This window comes from Staurois parvus, unplaced genomic scaffold (assembly GCF_062004578.1).
Source record: "Staurois parvus isolate SC_StPar_1 unplaced genomic scaffold, SC_StPar_1.0 ptg000729l, whole genome shotgun sequence".
NCBI lineage: Eukaryota > Metazoa > Chordata > Amphibia > Anura > Ranidae > Staurois > Staurois parvus.
In genome coordinates, this window is record NW_028318525.1 from 628946 (window position 1) to 651881 (window position 22936).

The window sequence follows — 22936 nt, forward strand, 5'->3', positions numbered from 1 at the left end:
AAGAAAACAATTGGTAACACACTATGCCGACAAGGATTGAAATCCTGCAGTGCCCACAAGGTCCCTCTGCTCAAGAAAGCACATGTCCAGGCCAGTCTGAAGTTTGCCACTGAACATCTGAATGATGCAGAGGACGACTGGTTTAATGTGTTGTGGTCAGATGAGACCAAAATCGAGCTATTTGGCATCAACTCAACTCACCGTGTTTGGAGGAGGAGGAATGCTGCCTATGACCCCAGGAACACCATCCCAACTGTCATACATGGTGGCAGAAACATTCTGCTTTGGTGGTGTTTTTCTGCTAAGGGGACAGGACAACTGCACCACATCAAAAAGGGACGATGGACGGGGCAATGTACCGTCAAATCTTGGGTGAGAATCTTCTTCCCTTAGCCAGGGCATTGAAAATTGGTTGTGGACAGGTTCTCCAGCATGACAATGACCCAAAACACATGAAAAAGCACATTAAGGTCCTGGAGAGGACTAGTCAGTCTCCAGACCTTAATCCGATTGAAAATCTGTGGAGGGAGCAGAAAGTTCAAGTTGCCAAACGTCAGCCATCAAACCTTAATGACTTGGAGAGGATATGCCAAGAGGAGTGGGCCAAAATCACTCCTGAGATGTGTGCAAAACTGGTGGCCAACCACAGGAAACGTCTGACCTCTGATTGCCAACAAGGGATTTGCCACCAAGTACCAAATCATGTGTTGTGAAGGAGATCAAATACATATTTCCCTCATGAACATGCAAATCAGTGCATCATTTGTTAGACATGCATTTCTTTTGAATTTGTTGCTATTCTGTCTCTCAGTGTTACAATACACCTACCATTCGATTTTTAGACTGATTTATTTGCGAGTGGGCAAACATTCAAAAATCAGCAGGGGATCAAATACACACACACACACACACACACACACACACACACTTTACAGTCACTAATATTTGTTCTTGGCTATACATACATCTTAACCCCACTGTATTTGACAGAACACATCTGGAAACCAAAGATTTTTTTAGTGGCTTTATGGTATATGAAAAGAGCTGTATTGTTTTACAGAAGAACAATGAATACCCATGCATAGTAATAATGTTTGGGGCGTATATAGGTCTGATGTAAACACTAAACAAGCAAGAGGTGATCATTTACCCTATTCACTCTCTAATGCGCGTCTCAGTAAAACAATTACATGACAAAGCTGTGGAGCTACACGAAGACACTTCACAATGAGCCAGAAGGGTGTGGTGCCACTGCTTGCTATCTGTAACTAAAAGTACAGAGAAGTGTGCAAGTATGAGATGAATGTACATTGTGTAATCAGATTTAGGTGCGGCTTCACGTTCACAGGATCCAAAGGAACATTTGACCCTTGGAACAAAAACATTACAAACGTTAACAGATATGCAATAAAAAAAATAATCTTGCAACACAATATTCACAATACTGGAAGCTAATATGTAGACTAAATATAGAAGGGGAAAAAAAAAAAAAAAAAAAAAAAAAAAAAAAAAGGGACCAACAAGCAATCTAGGACTGACATTGACAACAGGAATACAAATCCCAAGAAGTCCTGCCAAAATAAACGTTGGTCTAAAGCTGGCCCGACAAGTTCTAAATTTGACTGGTGCAGCAGGCACTGGTCTTGAACAGAAGTTGATCTTTTAACCATCTTTTGTCGACTGTTCATATTGGCATATTTCCATTGATCAGTGGCTGGGGGGGGGGCTTGGGAATTCCATCCACATTGTTTACCTGGAGGAATTTGTTAGCTTTTTTTCCCCTCTTCTGTCAACAGGCTGGTTGGAATAATAAAAAAAAAAAATATATATATAATAAATAATAATAATAATAATAGAAAACCCTAAAGGCTAGGTTCACAATTGAGCAGGTGGATCGCAGCTGTACCTGCAATCATCCTCAGCCAAATCACGCTGCTGTGTAGAGATGAGCAGGACTACCATTCAATCTTACTGGCACCCCCCCCCCCCATCTCAACCGGAAGCGCATATGTGGGTGTCGGCACCACAGGGAGGGGGGAAAAAAAAAAAGAAAAGACTGCATGGTGCAAAAACCGCATACGGTTTCCCTGCAATCACGTTAAAATGGTGCATGCACTTATTTTTTTGCAGCAAACAGGCACAGCAGCCGGCTCAGATGAATAGGTTGCCGTACCCGTACAAACCCGCTTAAGTGAGAACCTAGCCTTACTGCACTGGCCAGTTTTAGGCTTCCCATAGACATTTGTTGGTGGTTAGATGAATTTACATGATCTGATTAGGTCACACAGAAGACATATCTCCAGAGCTCTGCAGAGTGCTCCATGGACTTGCAAAGTCAGCTCTACAGACGTTTATGCTAATACATCAGGGAGGGAAAAGGGCAGAGCAGACAGATACTGATGGCACTGCTTCTCTAAAGAAAACTCCTATCCCCATCTATGTTACCCCAGCAATCTCAGCCAGTAGGCAGCTACCTGCCACCACACAAACCTGCAAAAAAAGGTCAGTGGCAAATGTTGCAGGAGTGTCATTACACTTTAACAGGATTTTTTTTTTTTAGTGAGCTTTGCTTTAATTATTCTCCAGTTAAAATGATATACAGAAATTTCACTCGATTATGTGAAGAGCCCTGCTGGAAAACAGGACCTGTAAAAACTAGCCACAAATGTTACCATCTACTTTTCAATTTACAAACAGATAGGGTCTACTTAACTGGATTGTTTGAGGTAGGCTCATGCACTATAATTAGATTTTAAAAACGTACACAGCCTGTGCGGGAAATACTTACTCAGCTGACGTATCGTAAAAAAGAAAATATCAGTGTGAAGTCTCAAACAGAAGTGGACATTTCTCCCTCCTAGACTGCATAGCAGCATTACCAGTAATAGCAGTTAAAGCCCAAAGTAAAGCTGGGAGCACACTACAGGTTTTTCATTCAAACAAGCTGAAAGAATAAATATCAGATATCGCCGTATTAACACAAGCGATGTTAGTGTGGTGACTTTCCCTGCAGTGCCTTTGTGCTCTGACGGGGAATAAATGGACCTCCCCGCCCCCACCAGAACACACTGATCAGCACTAGCTGACAATGGATAGTTTGCCGGCATGCGCGTTCGACAGAAGCCAGTCACAAGACAGGCTTCTGTAGAACAGACAGCTGTACTCAAGGACCAGAAGTTGCCGGTTCCAGCAGAACTGGTAGATTTTGGCCCATGTGTGCACAGCTAAACCACTTGCCTACAGGGCATTTATACCCCCTTCCTGCCCAGGCCAAATTTTCAGCTTTCAGCACAGTCACACCTTGAATTACAATTGCACAATCATGCAACACTGTACCCATAAGAATTTTTTTTTATAATTTTAAGACAGAGCTTTCTTTTGGTGGTATTTACAGTTGAAAGAAAGTATGTGACCCCCTTGGAATTACGTGGAGTTTTGCATGAATTGGGCATAAAATGTGCTCTGAACGTCATCTAAGTCACAACAATAGAAGAACACAGTCTGCTGAACATAATACTACACAAACAGATGTTGCCATGGTTTAATGGCACATAACATGTAAACATTCACAGTGCAGGGAGGAAAAAGTATGTGAACCTTTGGACTTAATAACTGGTTGACCCTCCTTTGGCAGCAATAACCTCAACCAAACGTTTCCTGTAGTTGCAGATCAGACCTGCACAACGATCTGGAGTAATTTTGGACCACTCCTCTTCACAAAACTGTTTCAGTGTAGCAATATTCTTGGGATGTCTGGTGTGAAATGCTCTCTTAAGGTCATGCCACAGCATTTCAATCGGGTTGAGGTCAGGACTCTGACTGGGCCACTCCAGAAGGCGTATTCTGTGCTGTTGCAGCCATTGTTTTGTTGAATTACTTGTATGCTTTGGGTCATTGTCCTGTTGCATCACCCATCCTCTGCGGAGCTTCAGTTGGCGGACAGATGGTCGTATGTTTTCCTGCAAAATGTCTTGATAAACTCTGGAATTAATTTTCCCATCAATGACAACAATCTGTCCAGGCCCTGAGGCAGCAAAGCAGCCCCAAACCATGACGCTCCCTCCGTCATGTTTTACAGTGGGGATGAGGTTTTGATGTTGGTGTGCTGTGCCTTTTTTTCTCCACACATAGTGTTGTGTGTTCTTCCCAAACAACTCAATCTTGGTTTCATCTGTCCACAGTATATTTTGCCAGTAGTGCTGTGGAACATCCAGGTGCTCTTTTGCAAACTTCAAAACGCGCTGCAATATTCTTTTTGGACAGCAATGGCTTCCTCCGTGGTGTCCTCCCATGTACTCCATTCTTGTTTAATGTTTTCCTTATTGTAGATGTGTCAACAAAAATGTTAGCATTTGCCAGAGATTTCTGTAGGTCTTTAGCTGACACTCTGGGATTCTTCTTTACCTCATGCAGCATTCTGCGCTGTGCTCTTGCAGTCATTTTTACAGGACGACCACGCCTAGGGAGAGTAGCAACAGTGCTAAACTTTCTCCATTTGTAGACAGTCTGTCTTACCGTGGACACATGAACATCAAGGCTTTTGAAGATACTTTTGTAACCCTTTCCAGCTTCATGCAAGTCAACAATTCTTGATCGTAGGTCTTCTGAGAGCTCTTTTCTGCGAGGCATGGTTCACATCAGAGAGTGCTTCTTGAAACCAGTAAACCCAAAACAGGTGTGTGTTTTTAAGGGCAGGACAGCTGTCAGCAACACATCCAATATCATCACACTGATTGGAGTCAAGGTTGGCTCACTCCTGGCTCCAATTAGCTCTGGGAGAAGTCATTAAGCTAGGGCCTCACATACTTTTTCCTCCCTGCACTGTGAATGTTTACATGTTATGTGCAATTAAACCATGGCAACATCTAATGTTTGTGTAGTATTATGTTCAGCAGACTGTGCTCTTCTATTGCTGTGACTTAGATGACGTTCAGAGCACATTTTATGCCCAATTCATGCAAAACTCCACGTAATCCCAAGGGGTTCACATACTTTTTCTTGCAACTGTAATTGCTAAACAAACCAAAAACTGAAAATGTTAAAAAAAAAAAAAGTTTTAGTCTATTATAAAATTTTGTAAATAAGTGATTTTTCTCCTTCACTCATGTGCGCTAATGAGGCTGCAGTGATGGGCACGGATGAGGAAGCACGGGTAGGTGGCACCGATGGGCATTGACCGGCATCACCAATGGGCACTGATAGGCGGCACTGACAGCTGGCATTTATGGGGCTACACTGATCATCAGGGCCCATGTCCCCTCTGAGGAATGCCGATTACCTGCTCTCCTCACGAGCTGTCAGCGTGACAGCTCGTGAGGAGAGAAATGCCGATAACCGGCTGTCACAATATAGGTTCTCTGCCAATTATTAATTTCTGCCTTAATCCCCTCACTAATTCCTCGTGTCCAAACAAAGTACATCCTTAATGCATTCCTTACTGTCTTCTGCCAAATGTCCCCAAATTCAATGTATGCCCTCCTCCATGTCACCCTGCCAAATGTTCCCAAATTCCATTAACGTATTTACCCCCAACTGTTATCCCCTGTCTACAGCTGTACTTTCCTCCTCGTTGCTAAATGACCCCCCTCCACCTCTCGTCCTGCCGCGCAGGACGAGAGGTGCAGCTTTCACCACCCCTGCCACTATCTTCCCCTCCTTCGGCGCGGCCGGAGAGGAGAAGGTAGCGAGGTTCACACCTCTCCGGAGAGGTGCGAACCTCCTGCGGGGATGTTCCTGACCATAGCGTCAGAGTTACGCCACCTGGCCCTGTCATCCGCAGCGCGGGCACGGATGTCCCTGGACAAAGTTCGCGCTCACGAGAAGCGCTACCTGTGTCCAGGGGGGTTGCCTTGTTGCCGGGTGACGAGGCCCGCCCGCAGTTACCAGGATGACCAGAGAGCATCCTGCATCAGCTTAAGAAGGCTGATGCCGGGCTCCCCAGGCATCTTCTCCGCTGTGCAGCCACCGAGGGAGCCCAGCTGCGGCGGGACCCTCGTGGCAAACTCTGCCAAGACCCCCAAGGATACGGGGGGGGGGGGGGGGACCGCACACACCAGCCTGAGACCCCCAGGCCAAAGGGGGTGAGATCGCACCCGCCAGCCTGCCTGAGACCCCCAGCCAAAGGGGTGAGACCGCATTCGCCAGCCTGCGACCCCCAGCCAAAGGGGTGAGACCACATTCGCCAGCCTGCCCGAGACCCCCAGCCAAAGGGGTGAGACCACACTCGCCAGCCTGCCTGAGACCCCCAGCCAAAGGGGTGAGACCGCACACGCCAGCCTGCCTGAGACCCCCAGCCAAAAGGGGTGAGACCGCACACGCCAGCCTGCCTGAGGACCACACGCCTACTCCGGATTCCCGCAGGTACCTGTGTCACACTAGCTTGTTCCCTGGGAGACCGGGCACCCTGTTGGATCCATGAGTACCCACTCCCCCTGTTTTGCCTAAACTGTTCTTGAACTGCTCCACTACTTCACTGTGGGATTATAACTGCTGCAGAGACTTTAACTTTGCCCCTGGGGTTGGACTACAAGTGCTTTTTGCCCTCTCCTTACTATTCCCCTAGAGGCGGGGTCACCGCTCTTGCAATCCCCCCTATTGAGTGACTGACATTTTGCCTCAATAAAGCTTTGTTTGCCATCTGCCTTGTGTGTTCTGTCCTGCCTACCCTCCGTCACACTGGCATTTCCTAATTTACATGCGATTAGCTGTGATTGGACACAGCTGATCACATGACAGAGCCGATGATTTCAGCTCTGTTGATCGGTGATCCGCGGTGTCCGAGGGAAACAGCACACCACCGATCACCGTGATGCGCGCCCCCGGAGCTCCGCAGGTGCAATTAGGAGTGGAAAAGACGTCATATGAAGTCCTCCCAGAACGAGAGAACCGCCTTGTGCTCGTCATTTCCTTATATGGCAGGCGGGAGGAGGTTAAAGGCAAAACTTTTTCTTTAGTACTGGATACATGGGAGAAAGTTTAGAACAGTCAGGTATCAATTGTCTGTGCCCCCTTAGGGAGATTCCCCCTCTCTGTGGTCAGGTTTATGGTTATCACCAAAATTGAAAGAAAATCTCAGATTTTGGGTTGCCTCCAGAATAACTGAGGGAAAACTCTTAAATGGTGACACTGTAGGACTGCCTCTCACTGCCAGTTTTGGCTATGTGACAGGAAGTGAGGGGAAAGGTTTCCAACCAGACTGATAGCAAAAGACAAAAGAAACCCACACAGCTGATAAGGATTATAACCTTTTCTTACATAAATAGGCAAAAAGGGACTGTACTTACAATCAATGTGAAAGTGTCCCTTGTGCGGCTAGTGCATTTAGTTGAAATGTTAGCCACTTGGCTACTGGCCACGTTTATCCCCTTCCTGCCCAATTTTCAGCTTTCAGCGCTGCTGCACTTTGAATTACAATTGTGTGGTCATGCAACACTGTATCCATATGAAATTTGTATTTTTTCACACAAATAGAGCTCTTTTGGTGGTAATCACCACTGGGTTTTTTATTTTTTGCACTATAAAAAAGGAATAAAGACAAAATTAAAAAAAAAAAAAAAAAAAAAAAAAAAAAATGTATTTGTATTATAAAATTTTGTAAACAGGTAATTTTTCTTTACTGATGTGTGTAGAGGCTGCACTAATCAACACTGGTGAAGTGGCACAGTCAGGCAGCACTAATGGGCACTGATTGGTGACACTGATAATCCGTGTAGATGAATCCTTTTACAGTTACCCGTTGTTGGCAGTACTTTCCTCGCAATGTTACAGCGTGAGGAAAGTACTGCCGTTAACCAGCAAGTGTATTTACATACTGATCAGCTGTGATTGACACAGCTGATCACATGGCAAGTCGGCTGTGATTGGCTCTTTACCTTGTCATGTGATCAGCTGTGTCCAAAGGACACAGTGATCACAGAGCGCGCTGGGTGTGCTCTGCTGGGGCGCGTTCTGAGAGGACATCATATCCTAGAACTGGACGACCGCGCTGTAGCCGTCATTCAGCTATAGTATGGTCAAGAAGTGGTTCAAGTCCTCTGATCACCCCCCCACCCCGGAGACAATTTTCCAGTGCTACAAGGGTTAATATAAAAAATGGACCCATCATGCACTTGACAAGAGAGTGCCGACTATGCTCACTCTTCTCTGCCCGCTCCTTTCATAGAAGCCATACTATAGCTTCCATAAACGAAAAGCATTCTAGGAATGGAGAACACAAAGGGTGGGCATAACCAAAACTTTTGACAAGTCCCCTGCTCGTACTAGCACCTACGGGTGGATCAGAAGAGTGAAGGTTTCAACTAAATATGCAGCCAGCAGCACAAAGGACACTTGTCACTGATTGCAGGCACTGTCCCTTGTGCCGATATTTTATTTAAAAAAAACTTGAGATTTAAAAACGATACAGACCTGTTCCCCTGGAATGAGTACTCCGCTCTAAAGCAAAAAAACTGACAGATTTAATAAACAGGGCAAAAAGTGTTCAGCAACAACATTCTACTGTTACCAGAGCCTCATGCACTATATCCAGGACAACTGTTTTAGTTATCCCACAGTAAAAGTAATGCAAACGCAGCTACAAATTGCCTTTTCAGAAGCTATAAATAGTTATCTTAAGTCAAATGAGTGTTAAAATGCTGTCAAAGTAGATTTGCTTTCTGTTCTTCAGCTATCAAGAATAACCTCTTTAGCCCTTATGACCACTACTGGCAGGACAAAAAGTGACAGGATTCTGAAGAGTTGACTCCAGTGCAGAAAGTTGGCAATTTCACCCAGTGAGAAAACATACAAAAAGGGAAGCACTCACAGAAAACACTATCTTTTTCTGCATGTCCACAATCATTTTGTTCAACTGAACAATCCCACATGCAACAAACTTCTCAAAAAGATCAGCAATGAATACAAAGAATGCAAGTGCATACCAACAAAGTACAGGGAATGACCAGAGACTGCAGACACGGTACAGGTGATGACCAGAGACTGCAGACCTTTGGGGGAGCAGGTGCCCGACTTCGACAGGTACCCGCTCCCACTTCCGCAGAGTTGACCTCCTTCCCCGTCTTCTGGGACACGTGACGGGTCGCAGAAGACTGCCGGACCATTCACAAAGCGCAGTGTTTCTAGCGCATGCGCAGTGAGCACCCGGCTATGAAGCCGCAAGCTGTCACAGCCAGGTGCCCACAGTAAAGGTGCTGGCAAGAAAAGACGGTGAGGACAGCGCTGGACTGAGGAGCACAGAAGAAACGGGCGGCCAGTCCGGTATTCTAACAAGGCAGCAGCAAGAATATCGGGCCGGCCGCTCCATAAAGATGTACAGACATTTCCCCCCTTTCTTTTGGGGGGTTAATGCATCTTATAAAGCGAAAAACACAGTAATTAGTTCAGCTTAGTGTAAACAAAAAAGGGAGGGATAACACTTTGAAACAGACAAAGTAATAAGAGGGTTACAAGAAACAATCAATATTCACATCTTGATCATCTCAGAGTGCTAGGTCTCCCACAGTAACATCCTACACACGGGGCACTGTATGATTCCAAAGCTCAAAATTAAAGCAATATTATTTAACCCAAAAAAACTGTACATATTGCAGCTTATGAATTCACAGGTCTGCAACTAAAAAGCTGTTTCATTATTTTCATCTAATTTCCATGTATTTTGGTGTGCTGAAAACAAAAATGTTGGGGGGGGGGAAAAAAAAAAAAAAAAAAAAAAAAGGGGTTGTCTGAGTTATGTAAAAAAAAAAATATAGCACTGTAAATCTGATGGTCAGCAATATATACATAAGCCAAGCAAGTTTTAGAGAAAAAAATTTCTATTTCCTCATTTCCCTAGTTCTCTTCTGGCCCTTTGTTGTTATTTGCAGGTAAACAATCTCTGCCCCTCCCCCCCTGAAAAGGGGATGAATACAAGTGCTGCTCTGAGTGACATGTCTGACTACTAGGATACTCAGCAGCACGCTGTATGTGTAAGCCTCAGCTCTGGGTCTGTGCTTCTAATGGTAGAAGGGGTTACTCTTTCCTGAAGAATCCAGTGGGTGGGATACCAAATACCCTTGTTTTCTGTGTCTATGGGACAGTCGAGCCCGACAGAATCACTGGACCAAGAAGAGTTGGCAGCCGAGGCTACTAACAGTCGGTGAAAAAAAATGTCCGAGAAACTTTGGTACCCTCCCATAAAGTTCTTCTACCACCTCTCCACATAAAATTGGGACTGATGAAGCAATTCGTAAAATCACTTCCAAGAGATGGAGAATGCTTCAAATACTTGGTCACCAAGTTTCCAGGCCTGTCGGAGGCAAAATTGAAGGAAGGTTTGTTCGTCGGACCAGACATTAGAAGGCTTATAGTTGATCAAGAGTTTGTCAATACCATGACGGATCCTCAAAAAGAAGGGTGGATTGCATTTAAAGAAGTCGTACAGAAATTTTTAGGCAATAACAAAGATCCTCACTACAAAAAGATCGTTGGACGAATGCTGAAAGCATTTCAAGCTTTAGGTTGCCTGATGAGTTTGAAAGTGCATTTCCTCCAGTCCCACCTTGACTACTTTCTTGAAAATTTGGGAGCTGTGAGTGAGAAACAAGGTGAACGATTCCACCAAGACATTAAAGAGATGGAAAGGAGATACCAGGGAAAATGGAGCATTACAATGATGGCAGACTACTGTTGGATGCTTCAGAGAGACATTCCAGATGCTACGCACAAGCATAAATGCACCAAGAGGAGCCTCACATTGAAGAGAATCGAGTTTAGTGTGTAGGTGAGCTCATTTCAGTTCAAAAAAGGATTTTCATGAAAAGAATTGTAATAAAAATTTAATTTTATAAGTCTATTTCCATTTATTTTGAGGTATTGCCTTATTTAACATAGCTACCTAAATTGTCAGGAAACGTGATGTCCTATGACAAAATGGAGGTCATTTTTGGATTCAGCGCACCAAAAAACATAAAGATTATGTGGAATAACCAAAACAGCTCTTGAAAAAAAATTTTTTGCAGACCTGTGTTATTAGAAGTAGAGGCTGCATATTTTTTTTTTTTTCCTAAAAGTGACCACGCTGTGCTCTCCTGCCTAGTCTAGTCGGTTTTAACAAAAAAAAAAAAAAAAAAGCTTAGAGGGACTGGCAGGAACACGAGGGATTTCACACAAAGAAAGCAATACAAACATAATACTTTTTCATACAAGTACATGGCACAGATCAGTAATGTGAAAAGTTGGGTTTACACATTTCTTTAAATATAGTAACAAATTCAATCTGAACTCCAGCTAATACTTAAAGTGTTACTAAAAGCACAACAGAAAAATCAGTCTGTATATGCAGTAAAGCATGCTTGTTATACTCACTGTGGAAACTAAGGGGTTAATCCCCTGCATTATGTAAAGGCCATTTGATCCTTTCTTCTCTGCCCCTCTTGTTGAAATGACCACCTGATACAGACTGAACCTGTAGTCACATGCACAGTTTGCTGTATTGCTAGAGAGTTTTTTTGTTTTTTTCTTGGGAGAGTGCATATGATCAGCAAAAGGGCCAATCAGCACTGTCCAGATAGAGGGTCAAGGGTTTCACATCTTCCTAAAGCAGAAAGAAAACTCCTACAAGCTTTAACCAGGGCTCTGCTGAAGTCACAAGACTGCTCTAACTGCTGATGAGAAAAGGTATTTACCAGTTTATATTTACTAAAATAATTGCATTTCCATGTTGTGTGTACTGTGGGAGACCAGATATAGTGAATTCAGGGTCCTGGGTTTAGTAAAAAAAAAACTTAAATAGTCAGTTACGGCAAATAGTTTTTTCCTTGTGAGATAAAAAGGTTTTACATAAATAAAAGCTGATCATTGTAAGCACCCCTGCCTGTGTTAAATGGTCTATCTCCTCCCTTTAACTGCAAGAGAGCTTTCCTGTTGAACAGCAACAGACTTACTGCCCTGAAAACCAGATAAAAATTTAGGAAAGAAAGCTGCAATATAATAAAAGGTTTGCTTTTGTGATTAAATATTACCTAAAAATGCATGAAATCTTTCTGATACATTGGGAAAATACTCCAAAAAGGACACAAAGGAGTGTGAAAATCACAAAGATGGCAACTTCAGAAATACAAGAACAAACATTTATGTACTTGCACCATGTGATGCAGTATACCTTTAAGACCACAAGCTCCTGGAGAAAACCATGAATCCTTTGCTAGGAATTAGCGCTTCGGTATACATAGGGTTAGGCTTCATGCACACTGGTTTATTGTAAAAGCTGTTTCTTCTGACAGGAGAAAATCTGCATTAAAAGCGCATGTAAAGGAAAGTAAAGTCTGACGTTACGAGCCAGTCCAGGCTGAGGAAAGAACGCAACCATATGGTCCGGATCCACCCAGGGGCCTGGATCCGCATCTGGCTCAGCCTCTTAGTGAGCCACAGAGCCTGAACCAGCAGCTTCTGCCCCCCTCCACAGCCCAATGCTCCAGTGAGGGAGGGGGGGGGTATAAGAGCGGACAGCGGCGTCTGATCACGCAGTTCTCAGCCTTAGAGTCAGTGGGGGACAAATGCAGCGTCGGATCAATACTGCATCCGCCTGGGTAAGTACAATTTAAAACAAAACCCGTACTTCTCCTTAGAAAGTGGTTGTAAACGGTATTAATTTTACCTACAAGCAAGCTTAGAATAATACCTGTAGGTAAAATGAAGATCTTTCAAAAGTGCACCATTTAGGACACAGGTGTCAAACTGGCGGCCCTACAGCTGTTGCAAAACAAGTCCCATGAGGCATTGCAAGATTGACAGTTACAAGCACGACTCCCAAAAGGTAGAGGCATGATGGGACTTGTAGTTTTGCAACAGCTGAAGGGCTGGCAGTTTGACACCAGTGATTTGGGAGATACCCGTGCCATTCCTTCAGGAGCTGCGTGTAGTGGTTGGAGACTCCAGCACGCATGTACGGGAGTGACGTCATTATGGCCCGGCCTATCAGAAGGCTGTAGCTTGTGAACCCGTAAGGAAGAGTGGTGAAGATGGAAGACTCTACAGCCACTGGAGGGCTTCGTTTTAAGGCAAGTTTTACATAATGTGCTAGTATTCAATTCATACTAGCACATTAGGACACTACCTTGCAGGGGACTTTTTTTATCGTCGTCTGCAGTTTATTACCATTGAGCCGTTAAGCTGAGTTTTTTCAAACCAGTTTAAAAAGAGTCTAGCAGAGTTTACTGCTTGAGCATTTATTTCATTGGCCAAACTTAATTTATTCTGGCCATTGAAACGCTGAAGTACTTAGTTTTGATACCCAAAAGCTCCTCTCCTGAACGCAATTCTTCTGTGTTCAGGGGCAGAAGCTTTGACTGCCACTAAACACCACTGCTCCCAACTCTGGTAAAAGCCTATGTGTGCATGGGCACAAAGGCTTTGATTGAGGTGACACCCCCCCCCCCCATATTTACATACACCAATGCCTACAGGCTTGTTCACACTAACTGCACAGGGGAAAAAACAAAAAACACCAGTCCTATGCAGGCTAGAGTGAGCTTTGGGGAGCAGTGCCTTGCATTTTCACTGTTAACTTTTTTCTTAACGTAGAACTATACGCAAAACTCCCCCCCCCCCACAATTTTGGATGGGGTAAGAGAGGATATAACCGCTGGATGATTTCCCCTCTATTATCCTTCTCGAGGTAACCCGAAATGCAGGATTTTCTTTTACTTTCAAAGACTGCAATACATACTGAGGTGTTCTAATCCATCTCTACTCTAAAAGGCAAAAACGTTCTCTCTTTTTAGTTTTGGATAGTTATAATAGTTATACATTAAAACTGTACTTTAAAGATATTTCTAGACATGCTATAGATGTCCATGCAGCATTCTTCTGCACCTACCACCTGCATTCTAATGTGAACAGGGCACATCATAAACAAGTGTTTTCTGGACTCCCTTGCAAAGACCAGCATTTTTCTAATGCAGAAAAACACCACTCTACACACAAGTGTGAACAAGCCTTAAGTGTGAAGTTCTATGCTCAAAACAAAAACCCACCAAGCAAGCCATTTGGTGGGGTGGGGGCTGGGAACAACAAAAAGACCCCCAAACTATTATACAGGATTTATATAGCACCAGTTTGCTCAGTGCTTTACAATATAACTAAAGTGATTAAACCCATTACATTATCAGATGTGCAAGAACCTTCTTAGGTCTCACGATATTCTGCAACTGATCAAAGCACAGCTAAAAATGCAAACAAGAATAAATGAGGACAGGAGTGGACACATTTTATATGCTAACAGATACATAAAGTGTTACTAAAGCCAGGACCCTTCATGCACTATTTCCGGTCTCCACAGAACATGGAAATGCAATTTTAGTAAATATAAACTGCTAAATACCTTTTGTCATCAGCAGTTAGAGCAGTCTTGTGACTTCTATCAGTGCCCAGCAGAGCTTGTAAGAGGGTTTTTGCTTCTCCCCTGCTTGCCCTATGAGGGTGCATAACTCCTGACCCTCTGTCTGGGCAGCACTCATTGGCCCTCTGCTGATCACATGCACTCTTACCAAGTTTAAAAAAAAAAAAAAAAAAAAAAAAAAAAAACACACACCCTTTAGCAATACACACCAAAGTAAGCATGTGCAGCTTGACCCCAAACCTTCTGTGCTCCATGTGTTACTCCTCCCCCTCCCCCCCTACTTATCTGAGCCCAATCTCATATCAGCAATGTGCATGAGCAGCTGCCCTCCCTCGTCTCACTGCAGAGTGACGAGGGAGAAGAGGGGAGGGCAGAGCCACCCTGTCTGTGTCAATGGATGCAGGTGGTGCAGCTCAGGAGTGAGCCCACACAAGTGTTCCCATGGGAAGTGGCTTCCTATGGAGGTCACCCGCAGAGGAGGAGCCAGGGGCACCCTAGTAGAAGAGGAACGGGGCTGCTCTGTGCAAAACCGTTGCACAGAGAAAATATGAAGTTTGGTATTTTAAACAGAAAAAAAAACAAAACAAACAAAACCACCTTTAACATTACTTTAAAAGGTGGCTCAAAAGTCAAATGAGGAGCAGTATCTTAAAATTATTTTTATTTCCTTTTGCACTTTCCAATTGGATATTTTATAATATAGAATTAAAATACACACAACTTCATTAGGTACACCTGTTCAATTGCTTGGTAACACTAATTACTAATCAGCCAATCACATGACAGCAACAATGCATTTAAGCATGTAGACATGGTGAAGACGACTTGCTGAAGTTCAAACAGAGCATCAGAATTGGGAAGAAATGGAATTTAAGGGACTCTGAACGTGGCATGGTTGTTGCTTAGACCAGCCCGTCTGGCACCATTTAAAAAACTGCTAATTTACTGAAATTTTCATACCCAGCCATCTCTAGGGTTTACAGAGAACGGTCCGAAAAAGAGAAAATATCTAGTGAGCAGTAGACATGTGGATGAAAAAGCCTGGTTGATGTCAGAGGAGAATGGGCAGACTAGTTGCTGTGACATTCAGATGGTAGGGTCAGAATTTGGTGTAAACATGAAAGCATGGATCCATCTTGCCTTGGTTCAGGCTGGCGGTGGTGTAATGGTGTAGGGGATATTTTCTTGGCACTAGCAAGGTGTTCCTAAAAAAAAGTGCAAGGTGAATATATTATTTCTCCAATTGACCATGGATAGCGACTGGAGTCGCTGTGAGTTTGCCTCACAGCTGTGCAATGTGTAAAAATACAACAGGGTGCCATTCAAAATCTAATGTTTTGAAAAAAATTAATGTGCCACAATATGAAGTGCTGTGATAATGCACACAGAGCATAAATGTGAAGCATCCTTATTTTAAGGGAAAATTTAACAGAAAAAAAACACAGAAAAAAAAAAAAACACACCACCACAAAAACAACACACGAGCGCACAGCACATACCAGGAATGTAATTACATAGTAAACTGTAGTTAGTTAAAAGCTAAAGAAAAACAAGCATGAACATGTTAAACTGTAGTAATATTCAGTAATCTATAAAAAGAAAAAACCCCACACTGAATAATCAAAATTGTTCAAAGTACAGTGCAAGTATTTACTGGGGAAAAAAAACACACTTAATAAAACCAATTTTAGCCATCACCCCCTTTACACTTTGCTTCACAACAACATGTAGTAGAGTGATAATTTCCTTTTAAGCTGATGAGGACCTCAAGTCATGAGCCATTTATAACCATCCAGAAGGTCACAGATAAAGTGGCTTGCAGTGACAGCTCCTTTTCAGATAACAGGAATCCAGTTTGAATTTCATACATACTTTAAAAAATCTAAAAAAAAAAAAAAAAAAAAAAAAAAGTTGAAAAGTCGCAATCAGCCCATAAAACTGAAGTAACTTGAGGCACGAATGGAACATGCATCATTAACAAAAATATGCCTGGAGTTTGCATGTTCTCCCTGTGACTGCGTGGGTTTCCTCCCACACTCCAAAAACATGCTGGTAGGTTAATTGGCTCCTGTCTAAATTGGCCCTAGTATGTGTATGTATGAATGTGAGTTAGGGACTTTAGATTGTACGTTCCTTGAGGGTTAGGGACTGATGTGAATGTACAATATATAGATGTAAAGCACTGCGTAAATTGACGGCGCTATATAAGTACCTGAAATAAATACAAAAAATAAATATGCATCAAGAAAGGCATCAACAAATCTTTGCTTCTTTATCTTAAAGAGGTAGTAAAGTCTGCTTTATGATTGCCTCTACAGGTATGCCTGTATATAATAAGGCTTGCCTGTAGGTACAGTAAATGTCTGCAAACCTGCACCACTTAGAAGACATTCACATTTGTAGAGGCTGGTGCGTTCACTGGCACATGTGCACTGAATAAACGGTACATTGAGAGCGCTGCGTTGGGATTGTGACTCCCATGTGCATGCTTGAGATTGACATCATCGCAGCCCAGCCAGTCAAATGGCTGAAGTCTGCAAACCCAGAAGGAAAATCAGATCAGGACGGAAGCGCTGACAGCAGTGCCAGCACGCCAGTGGAGGGCTTAGTTTTAAGTCTGTCATGATGTGCTAGTAAGTGATACAGCATCAATTAAAAGTAAAAACAGAATGAAATTTGGATTCTGGACGGACACACACACACACACACACACACACACACACACACACACACACACACACACACACACACACACACACACACACACACACACACACACACACACACACACACACACACACACACACACACACACACACACACACACACACACACACACACACACACACACACACACAATACAAAAAGGAGAAAGCACAATAAAAACCGATAAAGCAAAAAAGGGGACCAAGGAGAAAGAACACAACACTCCCCACTGTGTGTCAGGCACCCTTTGGCAACTATATTTACCCTTACTCCCTACCACCTAAACCAATGCTCCCATCCAGTTTGAAGTCCTGTTTCTTGGGTATGGAGAACATGTAATGTCACAAACATGTGCCTGGTAACAAAGTACATCTACAACAAACTTTTGGGGTTGCAAAATCGATCACAGTGGGGCAGTGAGAAGTGTCAGTTAAGGCACCGAGGTGCTATGCACATGTGGGGTATTCTCCACACTCAAAATACTTCCCTCCACCTGAGGCAGAAAAAAAAAAAAAAAAAAAAATCTGGATACCAGTTTGCTTGTAGGAGCATGGGCTACTTTTAATGCCTCATTTTTTTCTCCAGTTAAAAAGAACATGCTAGATATACAGCATGACCTTCATCAAATGATTGGTCTTAGAAACTGGGGAAATCAATGTAAAAAATGGAAATATCTAAAGACATGGACATTTAAAAAAATGAAGTTGTAGGGATAGAACACACCACAGACACTTTCAGCATGTGCTTGGTCACAACATCACATAATTAAGCACTGGGGAGGTGCAGAAATACCCCCACACTGGCCCTGTAAATTCCCTGTGCAGTTACAACCCAACATCTCACCTGCAATGTTGCTGCAACTAGTGCTGCTAGGTTATCTTCATGTATTCAAAGAATTTTGCAATCCAAAGCCAGCCATAGACTGTGGAATGTTCTTTCCTGCAACCAAAATTGCTCAAAATTTCCCCATCAACAGTCAGTGTGTCAGATGGAAGAATCCCTCCCTTAGAGCTACTGTGTTCTTTGTGCGGGGGGGGGGGGGGGGGGGGGGGGGTTTGGGTGAACTGGTTGAGATTTGAACCACCTATGGCCGGCTTTAGGCCTTACGTACACTTAAGCTCAAAAACACTGCTTTTACGGGCATTCAAGATTTTTTTTACTCTGCCTCTAATCTCCCCTCAAAATGCTATCTTACGTGTCCCTGCACACTACAGGCATTAAGAGTGGAGAGACAGGGGTGTTCAGAGGAAGAAGAAAAAAAAAAAAACAAAAACAGTGTTTGGCAGAAAAGACACCCGATGCGCCTAAATGTTTGTACGCGCTTTAATGATAGGTGTGTTTAACACTGGAACGTTATTTCATTTCAATGGCCAGAAGAATTATTCTGGCCAATAAAATAAATTCCCAAGTACGTGATGCAACTAAATACTTTTTGGAGAAAAAAAAAAAAAAAAAAAAAAAAAAAAAAAAGCGGCTTAGGGGTGTTTTTTGCAGCTGCTTAAAATTGCCAACGCTGGGCTGTTTTGATTGGTTTAGATTTGTGATCAAAAGCTGCTTGGCAACCCTGGTTCTACCGAGTCTTCCAAAGACACTGCTGCATGCAGACTCAGTACTATGGTTCCCGTAAACTGCATCAACTGGCGAACCTCTAATCACTTTTATAGTGGCCTGTACACAATAAGAGTTGGGCTTAACTCAACGCACACAATCCACACATTCCTGTGATCACAGATCGGTATACAGTGCACCTATAGAACGTTCACCGATTATTAATTAGTTTTCTAGCTTTTTCAAACGACCTGTTCTCTGCAAAGCTATTCAATTGCTAAAATCCAACAACAACCTGATGTATATATAAATCTGTTTACACTAGGTTATCTTGATCTGTTCATAGGTTTCAGTGATCAAAAGCCTGTTGATCGTTTTAATTTACGTGAACTGCCATATCACATGTATACCCAGAATCAGGATTTCTGTAACTAGGCATTAACCAGCAAACCACTGATCACATCTGATAACCTGTACAAAATGAGGGCTGGGGTGAACGTGTTTGCTGTGCATCAGAGAATGCAGTATGTGTCCACACACAAGAACTGGGTACATTAGTGGTGAACAACTTATTTGATAGAGGGCCTCAGGCTCAGCACCTGACATCAAACTCGACAAATGTATTGCTACAGAAAACAGACTGCAAAAATGCAATTAAAAAAATGCTTAGAAAAAAAAAAAAACCCCACACACAACAGGTATACTACAATAGGTCAGAGACTGCAAACATGATTAAGAGACTGTCGACATATTTCATGAGACAGTCAGATTGGGACACATTACATGAGACTGCTAAAGATCACTGCTATTGCAGCCCTCTACAAAATCAAAGCTTCCATATTTGCGCTTGCTCACACTTGTGCCACATCTGAACCGTCACTACCGGAAGAGTGACATCAGTCTAAGGGGACTATCCAGAAGAGTGACATCAGTCTAAGGGGACTATCCAGAAGAGTGACATCAGTCTAAGGGGACTATCCAGAAGAGTGACATCAGTCTAAGGGGACTATCAGACCAGACAATGTGGTTACATGTTGCAGCTCTGGATTCACACTCTGCACCCAGAAATGCTGCTAGCAAGAGACTTGCAGGGAGGATACCGTCCTTCACAAGGCAAGGGAATAAAAGAGACACAGGATGGGTTGGACATGGGGTGAGAGGGGGGTTCACTAGAGTTGGGCTTTAAGAATATTTCTCCTTCACTGGCTTGAGTAAGCACCAAAACACAGAATAGGGTCTGCAGGAGCCCCAAGGGCCACGCAATAAGTACCCAATGATCACAGGTTGGACACTAAGGGAACAGACACACAGTTCATCAATCTAATACTCTCTTCTGCCAAGAGATGGATGTATGCTGACACCGGGGGTTTTACCACCAGCACAGATCTGACCCCTTATGCTTGCTACACACAATGAGAATGTCAGACGAATGATGGTCCAGTTTTTTTGCAAGCTAGTCTCATATCGAAAATGAAGAGGTTCGTAAAGTTGCTAAAATTCTCTGAAAAAGGATATTGTATTGCACCTTTTTCAAACAAATACTGTACTCATTAAAAAAGAAAATCTTTCACTCTGTACAAGAAAAATTTTCAAGCTTGTCCCTTCGGAAAATTTTGCATGAACTGTTGTGATTGGCTGTCGAAAGCTGTGTACTATCAGGTTATCGGGCGATCATGCCAAAAACGATTTTTGTCATCCAATTTTCTGATAGTGTGTACTAAGCATTACAATCAACACACGTTACAATCTGACTGTACAATCAATGCAACATAGAACAAACTATTTAATAACGACCTACCTAATCTAACCAATTATCCTGTATCTAGTCATGCAGGCCTTGCGCTACATAATTGCTGGCAGAGCTAAACCTGACCATACACTCCTGAAAACGCCACACATACAGCTATGATTAAGGCCCAATTGGGTTGAAACATGTTAGCCTTTGTGCTGGTTTTCCCACCTTTTTTGTACATAAAAGGATTTTTTACATCTGAGAATGTCACTGTCAGCAGCTTCCCTTTAACAGTTTAAGGAACTCATACAGTATCCAATCAGGCAGGCCCTTACACTAAACTGATGGTAAACGAAAGTCAATTGTATAGCTTATACAGTGTATGGTCCTGTAGTTTTATCATTCATTTTAATGTGTGTGGTGAACCCAAGATGTTTTATACCTCAGCGCATTCACTGCATTAAAACCCAACTCCAGGCAAAAAAATAAAAGTTAACAATGCAGTGAGGCTGCACAGGTTAACTGCTCATTTTGACTAGGGGAGAGCAGAAAGGAGATTCAGTTACCTAATCTTCCGATCCTCCCACCAGAAGAACTGTTTGGCACCCCCCAGTGCTCCAGCGGTTTTGCATTGTGGACTGTTCCTTATGTCATCAAGCCCAGAGTAGGCTGCACAGATCAGGAATAGTCCACATCTAGACTGTGGGGGAGCACTGTTTTCTGGAGGATCAGTTGAGTAGAAGTTCTCTCCTTACCTCTAGACAAAACGAGCAGTGGACCTGCGCAGTACAGGAACAGCACCACTGCACAGGAAAACTTTTTTTTGCCCAAGGTATATTAAAAAAAAAAAAAAAAAAAACACCCCCACACAAAAAAAACCTCCATTACCTGATCTCCAGCCCTAGCACCCCAATCGCTTACCTGGCTTCTCTCACCGATCCAGTGCTGTCATGGCTGCAGCCCTGCTCTCCTCTCTTCCTGGTCTCACTAGCCAAATACCTGTGGAGGAGGGAGTAGGGGGGCACTGGAGCGGTGTCTATTGATACACATAACCCAGCTTGGGTGTGCACCCACAAAAGGTGAAAGCAGGGTGCTAAGGGGGCACTTGAGGGAAGGAAGATTGAACAGGCCGTACAGGGGACTCCAGAATAGAGAGGTAAGAGACCGCTGTGCCCAACATCACTGCACAGAGAAAATATAGCATCTGTTTTTATTTACAAAAAAACCTTACCACTTGTTGGCTAGGGCTTGTTTACATTTGTGGCAGCCCTCGACATCCCTCTGAAAAATGTTCAGTGGATTGCTTTTCAAATGTTGATAGAGCAGCATCTGCCAGGCATTCAGGAGACAGACAGATGGGCAATCTCTTACTGCCAACCAAATAGCTGTTTTTTTCCCTTTCAATGGGGATTTTGTATGTAAACACCACAGCCAAGTGCTCGCCACCCATTTGCGGCATGGATCAATTTACTTGGGGGGGGGGGGTGTCACGCTTGGTGGCGGTATCACCCACCAGACATGACCAAGGAAACTTTTTACGACATGAGGCTTTACACGTATACCACCCTAACATGTTAGTCATCTGCAGTACACGCCATATCTTGGCCGCCTGACTACACTGCCGCCCTTGTGGTGGGCCTTCAAAGCGCCTGCCTGCAGACTGCCATGGCTCACATACCTTGTGATGTCATACAGCAAATGGGCGGCACCATACAGAGGACAGCCCAGGAGCAGCCATGGGGGGCCTGAGCCAGGCACTGTGTACAGAGGATAGGATGAGCCCCGTGTACATCTCCGTACCGGAATATGAATGTATACACACTGCTATACCGGGTAAATATGGCCTGTGAGGACAGCCATTACCACCATTACCCCCAAATATCCCTCAGACCGCTGCAGCCATAATGACCCCCCCTTCATCAGCGGCGGCGAGCAGGAAAGCCCAAGGCTGCGGCCTGACCTCCAGCCCGGGCTCCAATGACCGGTCCCGCTGCCCGAGCTCCTCTTACCTTGTCTGTGTGAACGGCGGCCTCCGGCAGGCGGGAGAGACGTGAAAAGGGAGGGAGGGGAAGGAGACACAGCGGGCCGCCTCACACACAGGCTCAGTCCGCGCCGCTCTCCCTGTCACCGGGACAAATAAAATTCCTGATCCCGGGAGAAGACAACAAAATAATCCCGACCTAACAACCCCGAGAGCAGAGGAATGGGGAGGAAAGGAGACGAGACCGACGTCACCACAAGACACTAGGACACCGCCTCTTATAGGGCCGGGCCTCCTGCCACTCACGGGTGAGCCCGCCCACTTCCCAGCGCCTGACTACCTGGCTACGGGAGCGCGCACGGCTGTACACGGGTAGGGGGCGCGCTTCCACCTTTGCCTGGGGACCACGTGACCCGAGGCTAAAGCTCCTGTTACCTCAGGACAGAAATTAAATGTTTCCATTCCTATGACAGTGCCGTCCGATCACATCACTCACAGTACAAATACACACAGACCATTCTGTTATATACTGGAAGGCTGCATTCACACCTGTACATTCAGGGAACGTGCACAAAATGCTTATCGCGCGTGCGGT

The 22936-nt window shown here is 43.9% G+C and overlaps 1 protein-coding gene across 3 annotated transcripts in view; it reads right to left on the reverse strand.

Moving 5' to 3' along the window:
• The window catches only part of FBXO34 (F-box protein 34), a 105450-nt gene extending 82843 nt beyond the window's left edge, over nucleotides 1–22607 (reverse strand). For all 3 annotated transcript variants that reach the window (XM_089653952.1, XM_089653954.1, XM_089653953.1), the window contains exon 1: nucleotides 22370–22607. The gene's annotated coding sequence lies outside the window, so the exon portion shown is untranslated. The remainder of the gene's footprint in view (nucleotides 1–22369) is intronic.
• Between the last annotated feature and the right edge of the window lie 329 nt (nucleotides 22608–22936).